The sequence below is a fragment of the Lepisma saccharinum genome, chromosome 2 (genome assembly GCF_977018435.1).
Source record: "Lepisma saccharinum chromosome 2, izLepSacc3.1, whole genome shotgun sequence".
NCBI lineage: Eukaryota > Metazoa > Arthropoda > Insecta > Zygentoma > Lepismatidae > Lepisma > Lepisma saccharinum.
This window is the reverse complement of record NC_139230.1, coordinates 204,015,359-204,027,498: the sequence shown is the minus strand read 5'-3', so window position 1 is coordinate 204,027,498 and position 12,140 is coordinate 204,015,359. Positions and strand designations below refer to the sequence as shown.

The 12,140-nt window shown below is 38.1% G+C and overlaps 1 protein-coding gene across 6 annotated transcripts in view; it reads right to left on the bottom strand.

The window, feature by feature from the left end:
- Positions 1–12,140, bottom strand: part of LOC145984273 (uncharacterized) — a 466,606-nt gene that overhangs the window by 181,056 nt on the left and 273,410 nt on the right. Inside the window, exon 1 of one of the 6 annotated variants that reach the window (XM_083117907.1) lies at positions 561–977. The exons of the other annotated variants lie outside the window; for them this stretch is intronic. The gene's annotated coding sequence lies outside the window, so the exon portion shown is untranslated. Of the gene's footprint in view, positions 1–560; positions 978–12,140 lie in introns of those variants that run through there. 6 annotated transcript variants of the gene reach the window in all.

Genomic DNA, 12,140 nt, shown 5'->3' with positions numbered 1-12,140 from the left:
CTGGTAATTTCTCTAAGTAATATATGAATTGTAATATAACGTATGTATTTGCAAATTTCCACTTCTCGCGAGAAGATGGCGTTTCTATATACAATTGAATTACAATATTAGAAATATTAGTTTCGCAAGAAGGATAACAATAAATTCAGAGGGGAAACCAATCAACGGAGGTATATGACGATCACGGAATGACTGATATGATGGAGCACAAGAATTATGAAATTATATCGTTGCAAATATTACCATTTATACTGATTGCACAGCGTACATCGGCTGGTTTTTATTGCACCTACGGAATGTGTTTATATTGAATTTTTGTTGCTTTACGTTGCTGTTCTACTCTTCTAAGTTAATGCGACGACGAGGTTGAAGGTAAACTCATGAAATAGATGAAGAGGAAAATGCAAAGCTACCCAGATTCGAACTTGGGACTCCTGGCTACGCAGCGCTAACCACTTCGCCATGGAGGCTGACGAAAACGGTTAATATTAGAACATCTACATTAAGCATACTAGTTCATTACACCACACTTAGAAACGACAATATGGAACCATACTTACATACTTATCGTTGCTGTGCAGTCATGCCGTGTAAAATATTGGAGCCTCAGTTTCAATAACACTTTAGCACTGCCATGTTGACAATTTCTCTAACTGCACTGGAACTATTCCGAAAATCCTAGAGGCTGACACCACTGGTCAATCAAAGGGAGACGTAACTGTCCACGAAATGCACAGCATATCGTGCAGGCGTAACATATCTTCTGCACAAGATAGAGCACACTGTCCACTCGTTGATCCGTTCCTGTTTTCGCTCAACGTGCGATCGATTTTCGTGACGTGATGGAAGAACACATGACTCACTTTCCACCGCGAGTAATCCACAGTAATCAGTCCACCGAACTACATCATCAAATAATGTAACAAAACGCCGCCTGCTCTGCCCAGCTCAGCTATCCGGGAACCTCCGTTCTCCACACCCACCTTCGGAGCACTAACCCTAATCCTCCCGGCAGACGGAGCGAGTCGGGACAGGCACGCCAACTGGAGCACAGAACGGCCAATAAAAACATGCACCGCAAGTACAGGACGCCTTGTTGTAAAGCCCCTTCAGAAATGTATTGCATTTCAACTGATTCCTCAGATAATTTATATCCTACGCTCCCAGCTCTCAACGCCCGTTCTCCGGTTCAAACGAACTGAAGCTGGAAATGATGTAAAAGTGTGAAATTGAAATGTGAAGGAAACGATGCAAATTATGGTTCAACCAGATGCTTGAATTGTGAATCTGCTTGCTCTATCCCTGCTCCACAGCTCATTTCGTTTATTATTTCTGGCACAAAAGCAACCATAAAACGCTTCACTCGCATTCTGAAGGTCGCAAGTTCAAATCTGCCGCCAGTACTGTTATCCTAAAAAGTCCTTTCAAACAAAAACTACGGTATGGCGCCTTTTTCGTGTGAAAGCATGCGGTGTCCATTCGATACTGAAGTGAATAGGGCAGAGGCATCTCTGAAGGTAACCCCCGGCCTCCCCAGAATGTGTACAATCCCGTAAAACCAACATTGTATGTGTAAATACTAATTTAACACATGACTTGAGTTTATTTTTGTTACTTAACGTCGAATTTCTGCCACTTTCAGCTAATCACGACGATGCAGATGGGTCATGATATAATGTAATTGATGAAGGGACACTCACAAAAAATACCCATGTTCAGGTCTGGATTCGAACCCAAGACCCCTGGCGCCGTAGCGCCTGTATTGGAGTTGTGGATGGATTTAGCGTAGAGGAATAATATGCAAAATAAAAACTGATAGAGAAACATATGATGCCTATCTTTCCTGTACTAAAGTTCAAACTCTTAAGCTGGTTTACCTTAGGGATGGTATCGAGACGAGACTTGGCGGTGCCTCGGTCTCGTCTCGAATTGTATATGCCCGTCTCGTTCTTGGTCTCGTCTCGATTCATAAACAACTCTATCGTCCTCTTCTTGGTCTCGTCTTGAGTCTCGAGATATAATGTATAAACAACATATACATCGTGTCGTCCCACAAATTTCACAAAGCGTATAGACGCCTCGTTTTGACTACAAAACATAATATAAAGGAATTTTATCCTGCAAATATATGCAATATCGATGCACACCGCTAACGTATTGTCTTGTTAATGACTACCGTATAAATGTGGATTCCATTGTCACGGGTGGGACGCACAGGCCACATCTTTTACATTAAAGTAATTATTCTACTCATAGTTTTTCTTACAATTATTTATGAAACTAAACACTACTGGTTATATATAACTACCCTTAGAACACTTTCTCAGATTTATAGCTACAAGTGAACAATTTTGTGTCACGGATGGGACAGATGAAACACTGCCTCTCTACATAAAAACAATCATTTCCGCGAATTTTCAAATTATAAAATAAATTATTTAAGACAAAGAGGGAATGTAATTGACACTTGAATATTATAGTAGAGTTGAATGAAAAATGAAACTGTTATATGAAAATTTAATTGTGTTTGGTGTCACAGGTGGGACACTATACAAAACAAAAGTAAATCAAAAAGTTAAAATAAACGAACAATGTGTAAATACCTTCTACCTTCAAACTTCATTACGTGCAATATTTGAATTTTTTTCTAAATATCAATTTTAGATTGTTGACTCACAAGATTGAATAAAGTTACAGCATTTCATTTAATTTTAAAAATTAAGATTGGGGTCACTTTGAGATGGAATGCCTATTTGTCTATAAATAGCTAGGCTGATTTCCGCTTGGTATATCTGAAGATGGTCTCATGATAGAGTAAAATCGGTTTAGGTAATTTTTTCAATATTGTGCAGTCATGGACATTGGGTTGTAAACACCCCCATATGAGCCATCAATGGGATCATCGCCACCCAGAATTGTCCGTGACTTTACCGATGTCTCGAAATGAGACCGAGAGTTCCGGACACTAAGTCTCGTTCTCGTTTCGACAAGTCTCGAAGAATCTGGTCTAGTTCTCGTCTCTTACCGATCACTGTGGTGGAGTGGTTTCACGGCGCGCTGCGAAGGCAGGGATCCCGGATTCGAATCCCGGTCTGGGAATGGGTGTTCTTCATAAATTTCAGCACATCATCATTCATCTTCGCGATTAACCAAAAAGTGGCAGATATGCGAAGTAAAACAAACCAAATCAATCAATCGTTCTCGTCTCGATTTCTTCAATACCGTGTCCGTAACGTCTAGCTCCAACGACTACAAATTGACATTTGTTCTTTCTCCATACCGAACAGGGCCTCCTCGATGGCGTAGTCGTAACGTCGTCACCTTGTAATCAAGGGTTTCCGGGTTCGATACCCAGTGGAGGCACAGTGGTTCGGATCCCACTTTAAACTTTAAGTCCAGTCCCGATTAGCCTTTCTGTGCATAAATTGGACTTGAAACAACAATTCAATTCAATCCATACCGAACAACAGACGACTGACCATCCTTCCATAATTGTGATTCAAAAGTCCCTTAACACCGCCTATAAAAAGTTAATGAGTTAGGCTGGGTACAATTGGTCATGATGGGAGGAACCACATTGGTGTGTTCCAAACGGACGTCCGCCATATTGAATTCAACTCAAAATTTTTAAATGGGAAGGGGGTGATGTGCATAGGCGCAGATTTCTTCAGAGATTGGGGGGGGGGGGAAGCAAAGCTAAGCGTAAATACTGATTTATTTCTGTTAATGGGCGGAGAGGTTCGTTGGGACCTAATACACTTGAGTTAACTTTTGAAAAATTGTAATTACAATAACTGGTTTTGACAACAAATCATATAAGGTACATCGAACTTGATTAGCTGGACAAAAATTAATTCACTGTACTTCTGTGATTATGTAATTGTACAACATGATACTCTGCATGTAACTTTTGACTGAGAATTTGATTATCATATTCGGTTTATAATACTTATTCCTACAATCCTTTATAGGTACTACAATCCTTTATAGGAGTTTAATATCTTCACACATATTTACATAAAAAAGGAAGGCCCAAGATAAAATTTTCATCCAGGCGAGGTCGATTATTGTCCCCCCTCCCCGCTTCAACTTTCCACCCTGATCCCACTACTTTCCACCTTCGGCCAATAAAGAAACATGACAGTGTTGTATATTTACGGTTTTAACGACAATAAATAATAGCCTTCTTTTTTATATACCTTATTGACAAAGAACGCGTATATTGTAGGTTGATATCAAAATAACAGTAGTCTCTTAGTTTAAATTTATACATGATTTTGCAATATGCATTTGTCACTGAGAAGTAACTTCAATTATTTTTTTCTACACAAATCAAACTCTCTATAAAACAAATATCCACATTTATGTAATCAGAAGGATGTGGCTCTACTAAATCTGGACCCCCTGGTCTGGCGCCGTCGAGGGCAGTGTCCCGGGTAATCGCTTGGGTCGCCCGGCCCTTAAGCCGCCCACACACGCATTGTTATGAACGTTGGTTAAGCATTGATATAAATATGTAACACTGCAACTTTCAGCCACATCAATGCAGTAGCACATACATGTTTACACATGTAAATCAAATTCTAATCCTGATTGTACAAAACAGTGCGATATTGAAAACAGAATAAATTTCAACTTCTGCTTGACTATTCCGAAGGGAAACAAAGATGCCTATTTTGCAATGGACTGGCTCATTCAAGAGCATGAAGACTACAGTATCCCCATGCTTCGTCCTCTATTCTCGCATATATTCATTCATAATATACCATGCGCTTTTCTTAATTCATTGTCGGTTTGAAAAAGGAAATACTGAAATAGTAAACGCACAAGCACAAGAAAGACACTCAAACTGAGTTATAGTCCCGCATTATTGATTCTGCCCATTTCAGAGCAAAATCCTACGTATTTTCCCACCTGTTGAGTGCGAGGTTTCTGTGTGCAAAAGTTATATAATATGTTGATAGTTATACATTGGGCCTCCTATGAGGGGGTGGGGGGAAACGAGAACTGAAAGGGCCCGGGCCCCCCTGGTCTTCCCGGTCTCGGCGCCCGTGGTGATGTGATATATATATGACACTGTTTTCTCACACCTGGAAAATGATACTTTTGTTACAATCATGCAGTCATAACTTTTTCCTTATTACATATAGGTTCAAGAAACCTTCACCACTGCATTTATCGTGAGATTCTATCCTAATTTGATTCTAGTCTGACTGCCACGCTGGAGACCCGGGGTGGGTGATCTAAGGTCGGATTTTTTCCGGCTTTGTCCCCGCATAAAGCGTCTTCAGGGCCCACCCAGCCTCAAATCAAATTGTACCCGGTGGGGGAATAAAGGCGACTGGAGCGTGGTGCTGATCACATCGAAAATAAGTGGGGGCCCTACCCCACATACACTAAATGTGCCTTCATGGCACGGTGCTATATGCACAGAGAACTTTACCCTTACCTGTATATATTGTATTCGTTTCTGTACCCCTGAGTAACTACGTTTATTTTTTTACATACCCGACCTCAATGGCTGAGGGCCCCCTAAAGACTTACTTGTCTCCGCTCCCCCCCCCCCCCCACGCATATCCCGCTCGGGGTTTTGCGGCTTGTAAATCCGGCAATGTGTCGATGGCTCCGCCAGTGTAGTTTTGTATGGTGTAACTGTACAGACGAAAAACTCTGCAAGTCCTAAGAAATGTGAAAGTTTAAAAATGATAAAAAGGGGGAAAGTGGTGAGTTTTGAAAGTTTGAATATGTTCTCTTGCAAAAACAGGAAAATATGATTTATCAGGTTTTTCCCTTGGACTATTCAATTATTATTATTAATTGACCCATTTTAATAATATTATTATTAATAGATATATTGATCTTATTAAACCATTAAATTATTAACTTTGTTATTACTTTTATTAATATTATATACCTCTATAAAATAACAGTTCGACCAATGCTGGAATATGGTAAGAAAGTACTGTTTTTGGCAACCATAAATTACCTTGATAAAGTTGAATCAGTTCAGAAACTTTTTATCAGGTTACTATGTGCGAAGTTTAAAAATAATTACTCTGAACAGCATTATTCTGATTGGCTAACAAAGTTAAATACGTCTTCCTTAGACTACAGAAGAAAATTAAAAAGGTATTGTATTATTTCATATTTTTATATTTACTTTTGTAATATTGTATTTCCTTATTTTGACATAGTAATGTATTTAGTTGTCATGCCGTGCTCATCACTTCAATATTATTATGATTATTAATAGAATCAGTTCAGAAATTATTGTTCAGATTATTGTGCATGAAAACAAAAAATTGCTACGCAACATTTAAATATGAGGATTGGTTATAATCACTTCAATTACAAACACTGTACTTAAGAAGAAGTAACAAAGTGTATTTGTACATAATATACTATCATCAAAGATCGACAGTGACCATTCCATAAGAGCTATATCTTACAAGGTCCAAAATATATAGCACTGGACACAATTTCTTTATTTCAGAAAATAGTAAGAATGGTATTGAATTAATAAAAAAAACACTAACATATAATTTAAATGATAACATGTTATAAATTGCAGTGACTGTAAAATTTTCAGAGAAATTTCCACTTCCGACGATACTCATCTTCTTCAGAATGACATAACAACATTTACTTCCTGGCCATCGTAGCCTTGTAATCAAGTTGTCCCGGGTTCGATTCCCGGTGGAGGCACATAGTGGTTCGGATCCCACTTTAAACTGTAGGTCCAGTCCCGATTTGCCTATCTGTGCATAAAGTGGACTTAAACACTAACTCAATCAATCAATCAACTAACTTCCTGGTGTCTGACATGGGGCCTTACATTACATCCTGAAAAGTATACTACTCTCACCATCTCTCTCAAGAAGAACCTGTTAAAGTCATCTTATTCCGACTCTGGCAATAACATCCAAGCAGTATCCTCTCACAAAGACCTAGGAATTGTTTTCGACCAAAAGCTCACATTTGAGGAACAAATTTTAGGCACCACTAAAAAGGCCATGCGTCTCTTAGGTTTACTGTACCGTTTCACTGAAATTAGTGACATCTCAGCCCTCACCTTGTACTTCACATCATTCATTTCTCCAATAATAGAATACTGCTCTCCCGTCTGGTCCACTGCGTGTCCCACTCAGCTCTCGAGAATATATTCAGTCTTTCACTTCTTTCGTTACAAGGTTCCCTCATTACGCAATTTTTCATCTCCGCATCTCTTGTCTTTTCTAAACTTACAAACTGCTTATCAGCGACGTTTGCAGAATGATTTCAGTTATTTATACAAAATTGTGAAGGGCAAAATCCGCTGCAACACACTTCTTGGGAAATTCCACTTTAGAGTACCTATGCGCACAACTCGCAACACAAGATTATTTTATACAAAAAACCTAGACTAGAAATTCAAAAAAGATCTATCTTTTACAGACTTGCCACACAATACAATGATCTCTCGTCAAGAATCGATATAATTTCCTCCGAGTTTGCCTTTCGGGGTCATCTATTAGAAGAAATGTTTGTAAATAATATCAAATAGTGCCATCTTTTACTTATTTTTTGTTAATTTGCTATTCACTTTTTGTTATTTTGTTACTTTTAATATTTTTTAATATTGTTTTGCTTATTATTATTATTATCATTGTATTTTCATTGTTGACAATTTCAGTGTAAAATGGCCACCTGTGCTGTATCTGGAATTATCTCAATAAATAAATAAATCGGGCGTTATTTAATTTTTAGATGTACAGTAGAACATCTTGTTTAAAAAAATCTTGAAATTTAATGTTACTATCAATGTATCGTATATATTTTGTTCCTGTATTTTTTACTAGACTTGGTGCTGGATTAGGTTATATACTGTGCTCAGCACTATAAACTATTATTATTATTATTATTATTATTATTATTATTATTAGGTTACGTAAAGTTTCCCGTGCATGTAGCACCCTGCCATGAAGGCACATTTAGGGGATGTGGCCACACATTTTCGGCCATTTTGGAGGTGACGTGATACATATTTGTATCGTGATATAATCCGCACCACGCTCAGGCCGCCTTTACACTCAAGGGTTGCCCCCAGATACACATTGATTTGAGCCACTTTATGCAAGGACATAAATAAATGTATTTAAATTTATAATAATAATAATTACTATTATTATTATATGTTAGGTACTGGGTTCGAACCTCTCTTAGAAATATAGTTATAGATACGTGCCTACATGCCAGCAGATACGTGGATCCCAGAATGTGGGTATTTTCCGCTGTGACGCAAGAGACACGTTCCCCAAGTATATTTACTGACAGGAAACGAGGGAAGGACTGCAGTTGGGTCTCCTCGCCACGGTCTCATTTGCGATGCGAGATGCTTTCGGCGCGAACTTCTCTCCCACTTGGGCATTCAGGCACACAGCGGAGACGGACTTCATTTGATTAGGTAACAATGCCTGGTGGCAGGAAAATTTATGCTGTTCTTGTTCATAATGCGTTTCTCGGGATTGTACGTGCATATATACATACCAAAATGTGTATTAAACTTGCTTGTTATTTGTATCATGAGTCGACTACTCAACACACTATCTATCGCACCACGGTGGCGAACTCACCCGTCCATTGCACCTATTCTGCTCACTAAATTATGTCAGTTTTCTTGAGTTTTGGTTTCAAGTCCACTTTATGCACAGACAGGCAAATCGGGACTGGACCTACAGTTTAAAGTGGGATCCAAACCACTTGTGCCTCCACCGAGTATCGAACCCGGAACCCCTTGAATACAAGGCGACGACGTTACCACTAAGCCATCGAGGAGACAATGTCTCAGTTTTCTATCTTTCGTTGTTAATCGCGATGACGATGATGAAATATTATGTGAAATAGAAGTGAAAGCAAATACAACAGCTACAGCTGTTCATTTGAAATCTAATTGCATTTGTTTTTTTTTAGTGTTTACCACAAGACCATTTTTTTATCCACTCTGAGATGTGTGTGATTGTATTCTTTACGTTGTGTTTCAACCGTTCCGTGTTTGTTCCTGCTACAAGAACGGTTGTATCGTCAGCAAAGAGAGTTGCATTTGAATCTTTACAGTTTTGTGGAAAGTCATTGATGTAAATTAAAAAAAGTAAGGGTCCTAAAATGGATCCTTGGAGTACACCATATGTAATATATTGTTTCTTTGATCGATAATTTTCCTTGTTGTTAGCCTCATCGATGTGAGTTATTTCTACTATCTGATTCCTGTCCGTTCGATATGATTTAAACCATTGTTTTGCTACTCCCCTGATCCCATACTGGTCCATTTTTTTTACCAAGAGTTTGTGGTTTACAGTGTCAAATGCTTTTGTTAGATCAAGAAAGAACCCTATACACAGTGTTCTTTTTTATCCAAAATTTGTCTAATTGCTTCTGTGAATGTGTGTATAGCAGATTGTATAGATTTTCCTTTGCAAAAACCATGTTGTTGTTCTGAAATGATGGAAAATTTGTTGAAAAATGTTATTGATCTATTATACATAACCCTTTCGAGTATTTTTGAGATGACTGGGAGAAGAGAGATTGGTCTGTAATTACTCATTTCATTTTTTGACCCTTTCTTGTGCAGAGGTTTTATTATGGCAGTCTTTAGCTGTTCTGGATATTTACCGGTAAGGAGACTTAGATTAACTACATTACATATTGGACCAGATAGGTGTGCAGCACATTTTTTTATTACAATGTCGGGTATCTCATCTATGCCGGCAGAATACTTGTTTTTCAAGCGACTTATTAAGCTAAATATTTCCTTCTTGTCTGCAGGGAGTAAGTATATACTAGAATCTACTTTAGTTATATCACTAGTTTTATAATTTTGTTTTTGGATGTTTTTGTTATTTTTTCTACTATCCCAGTAAAGTATTTATTGAAAGTTGATGCTACATCTTGGGGATTGACAATGCTTTTGCCTTCGTGTTTTTGTGATATGTTGTCTTTGTATTTTTCTTTCCCTACTATACCTAATTCGGTTTTTGTAATATGCCACAATTTTTTTGTTTGTTATTTGAGTCTAGGATCATATTGCTATTATAGTCTTTCTTGCATTCTTGACTAAGTTTTCAATCTCATTTCTTTTTGCCTTTAGATATGAATTGAATGTTTCACTTTTGAATTGGTGTCTGCATTTATTCATTATGATGAAATCTTTCCAGTTTTCTTTGATGTCGGGTGTTATCCAATTTGATTTTGTTTTAATGCTAAGTTAAATGAGTATGAAATGGCAGACAGCAATGTCTCGTATGCTTCATTCACATCAGTTTGGTGGTATAGGCCATCCCACGATTCTCTACTTATTAAGTAGTTAAAGTAACTAAAATTAGCTTCATTAAATTCTCTTTTTTGTGGTATTTATGTGTCTATATGGTGTGTGTGTTTGGTTTATGTTTTGTGCTGCAGTAATTTTTATGCATTGTGCGTCATGGTCTGAAAAGCCAGTACTAATTGTATTGACCCTGTATACAAATAAGTTGGTGTTTAAGAAAACCTGATCAATTATTGTTTTTGATGTTGATGTGATTCGTGTGGGTACTTTCACAACTGCTGTCAGATTGTGAGCTTTCTTCCGTAACACCCCCCAGACGAATACACACGGACACCTGGCCCACTGAACACACAACATCAAAACCAGAAAAACAACCAACCCTCTCGAAACAGCAGTAAGGCGATCCATCCCCGGACCAGCAGAAGACAAACCAGGGCTACCAGAGAGGCTACAACAAGACGACCCATCCGAGGGCCATTCCAGAGAGGCTACACCAGGGCAATCCATACCAGGGCCACCCCAGGTAGGCTGCACAAGGGAAACCGACACGAAGAGCTCTACCAAGCAGCAGCCGCTGTCCTGACAACACATCATGTACATATGCTTTTTTTAAAATAAGAACATTGTGAGTATCCCTCCTTCAAAACAAAAACAAAAAAATAAAGAAAAGTAAGTATCCGGCAAAGCCGGATACAGTCATATCAGGGGAATGGCATGGGAAGGCGAACGAGCATCGAAAGCTTAAAGTAAAAGTCAAGTTAACTCGAGCACACTGACCCAATCAAGGCAGCGACAATAACAAAATTCCTCTGGCTTGACAGAATCCAGCTAGCAACTACCGGGTTGCTCTTTCTGATCAAACAGGGAAGTAGTGACACGGTAGCTTGCAGGCTCATCAGAAACACGGCACGTGGCGAGTCGGATAAGTACCCCTGGGCTAATGTGTTCGTTTTTAGGTTCTTCAAGTTTCTTAATACGTCCATCTCACTCAACTAACTGCATGCAACATGTAAAAATATTATACCATATTATAAGATACACAGACATTTCAGATGCCCGATGGAATGAATTTCTATGCATGGTCAATGGAAAAGTTAGTGGTCACACAGAAAGTGACCGTTATGAAATTTATTAATTCTTAAAATATTATTACGATAACAAACTGATTCAAAAGGAACAAAGGGGGTAAAATTGGATAGGTCAGCAATATTTACATGGAGAAATTGTATACCCAGAATATAGTCCAGGGACACAAATAGGTAGAGGATATAATCCCTCCTCATTCCCTACAAACACCATTCTGTATATGTGCATATTTCCTTTATACTCACTTAGAAAGTTCTGAGCCAGATTCCGTTTTCCAAGCATTCAATGTGGTTTCAGTATTGTACAATGCAAAATATTATTGAAGAAAAGTAAAGGGAGAGATCCGAATATGAAAAATTTGAGAATTCGATTTCCTAATGTAAAAAAAAAGTCAGCTGATGGTAAGTTCACCGATGGAAAAAGAGGGATATGAAATCGATGACGAAAATCTGGATCGGTGCGGTGAAAGATTCAACAAAAGCAGTGGGCAAATATTTTCTTTATAAATAACTCCCAGAAAAATTTAACCTTGGTTTGGATACCTAGAAGAAAATGTCCAAGCATTGGAAATTCGAGTGAAATAGATGAGTGTAAGATAGAGCGTGGTTATAAATTTCTGGCTATACATCCTGTTTGGGATGTTTTTATGTCTTTGATAAATGTCACGAACATTGCAGTTTATAAGCGTTCAGTTCAATTTGAATAAAAATATGATGGTGTTGTTATTTTACATTAAACCTACTAATGTATTGTC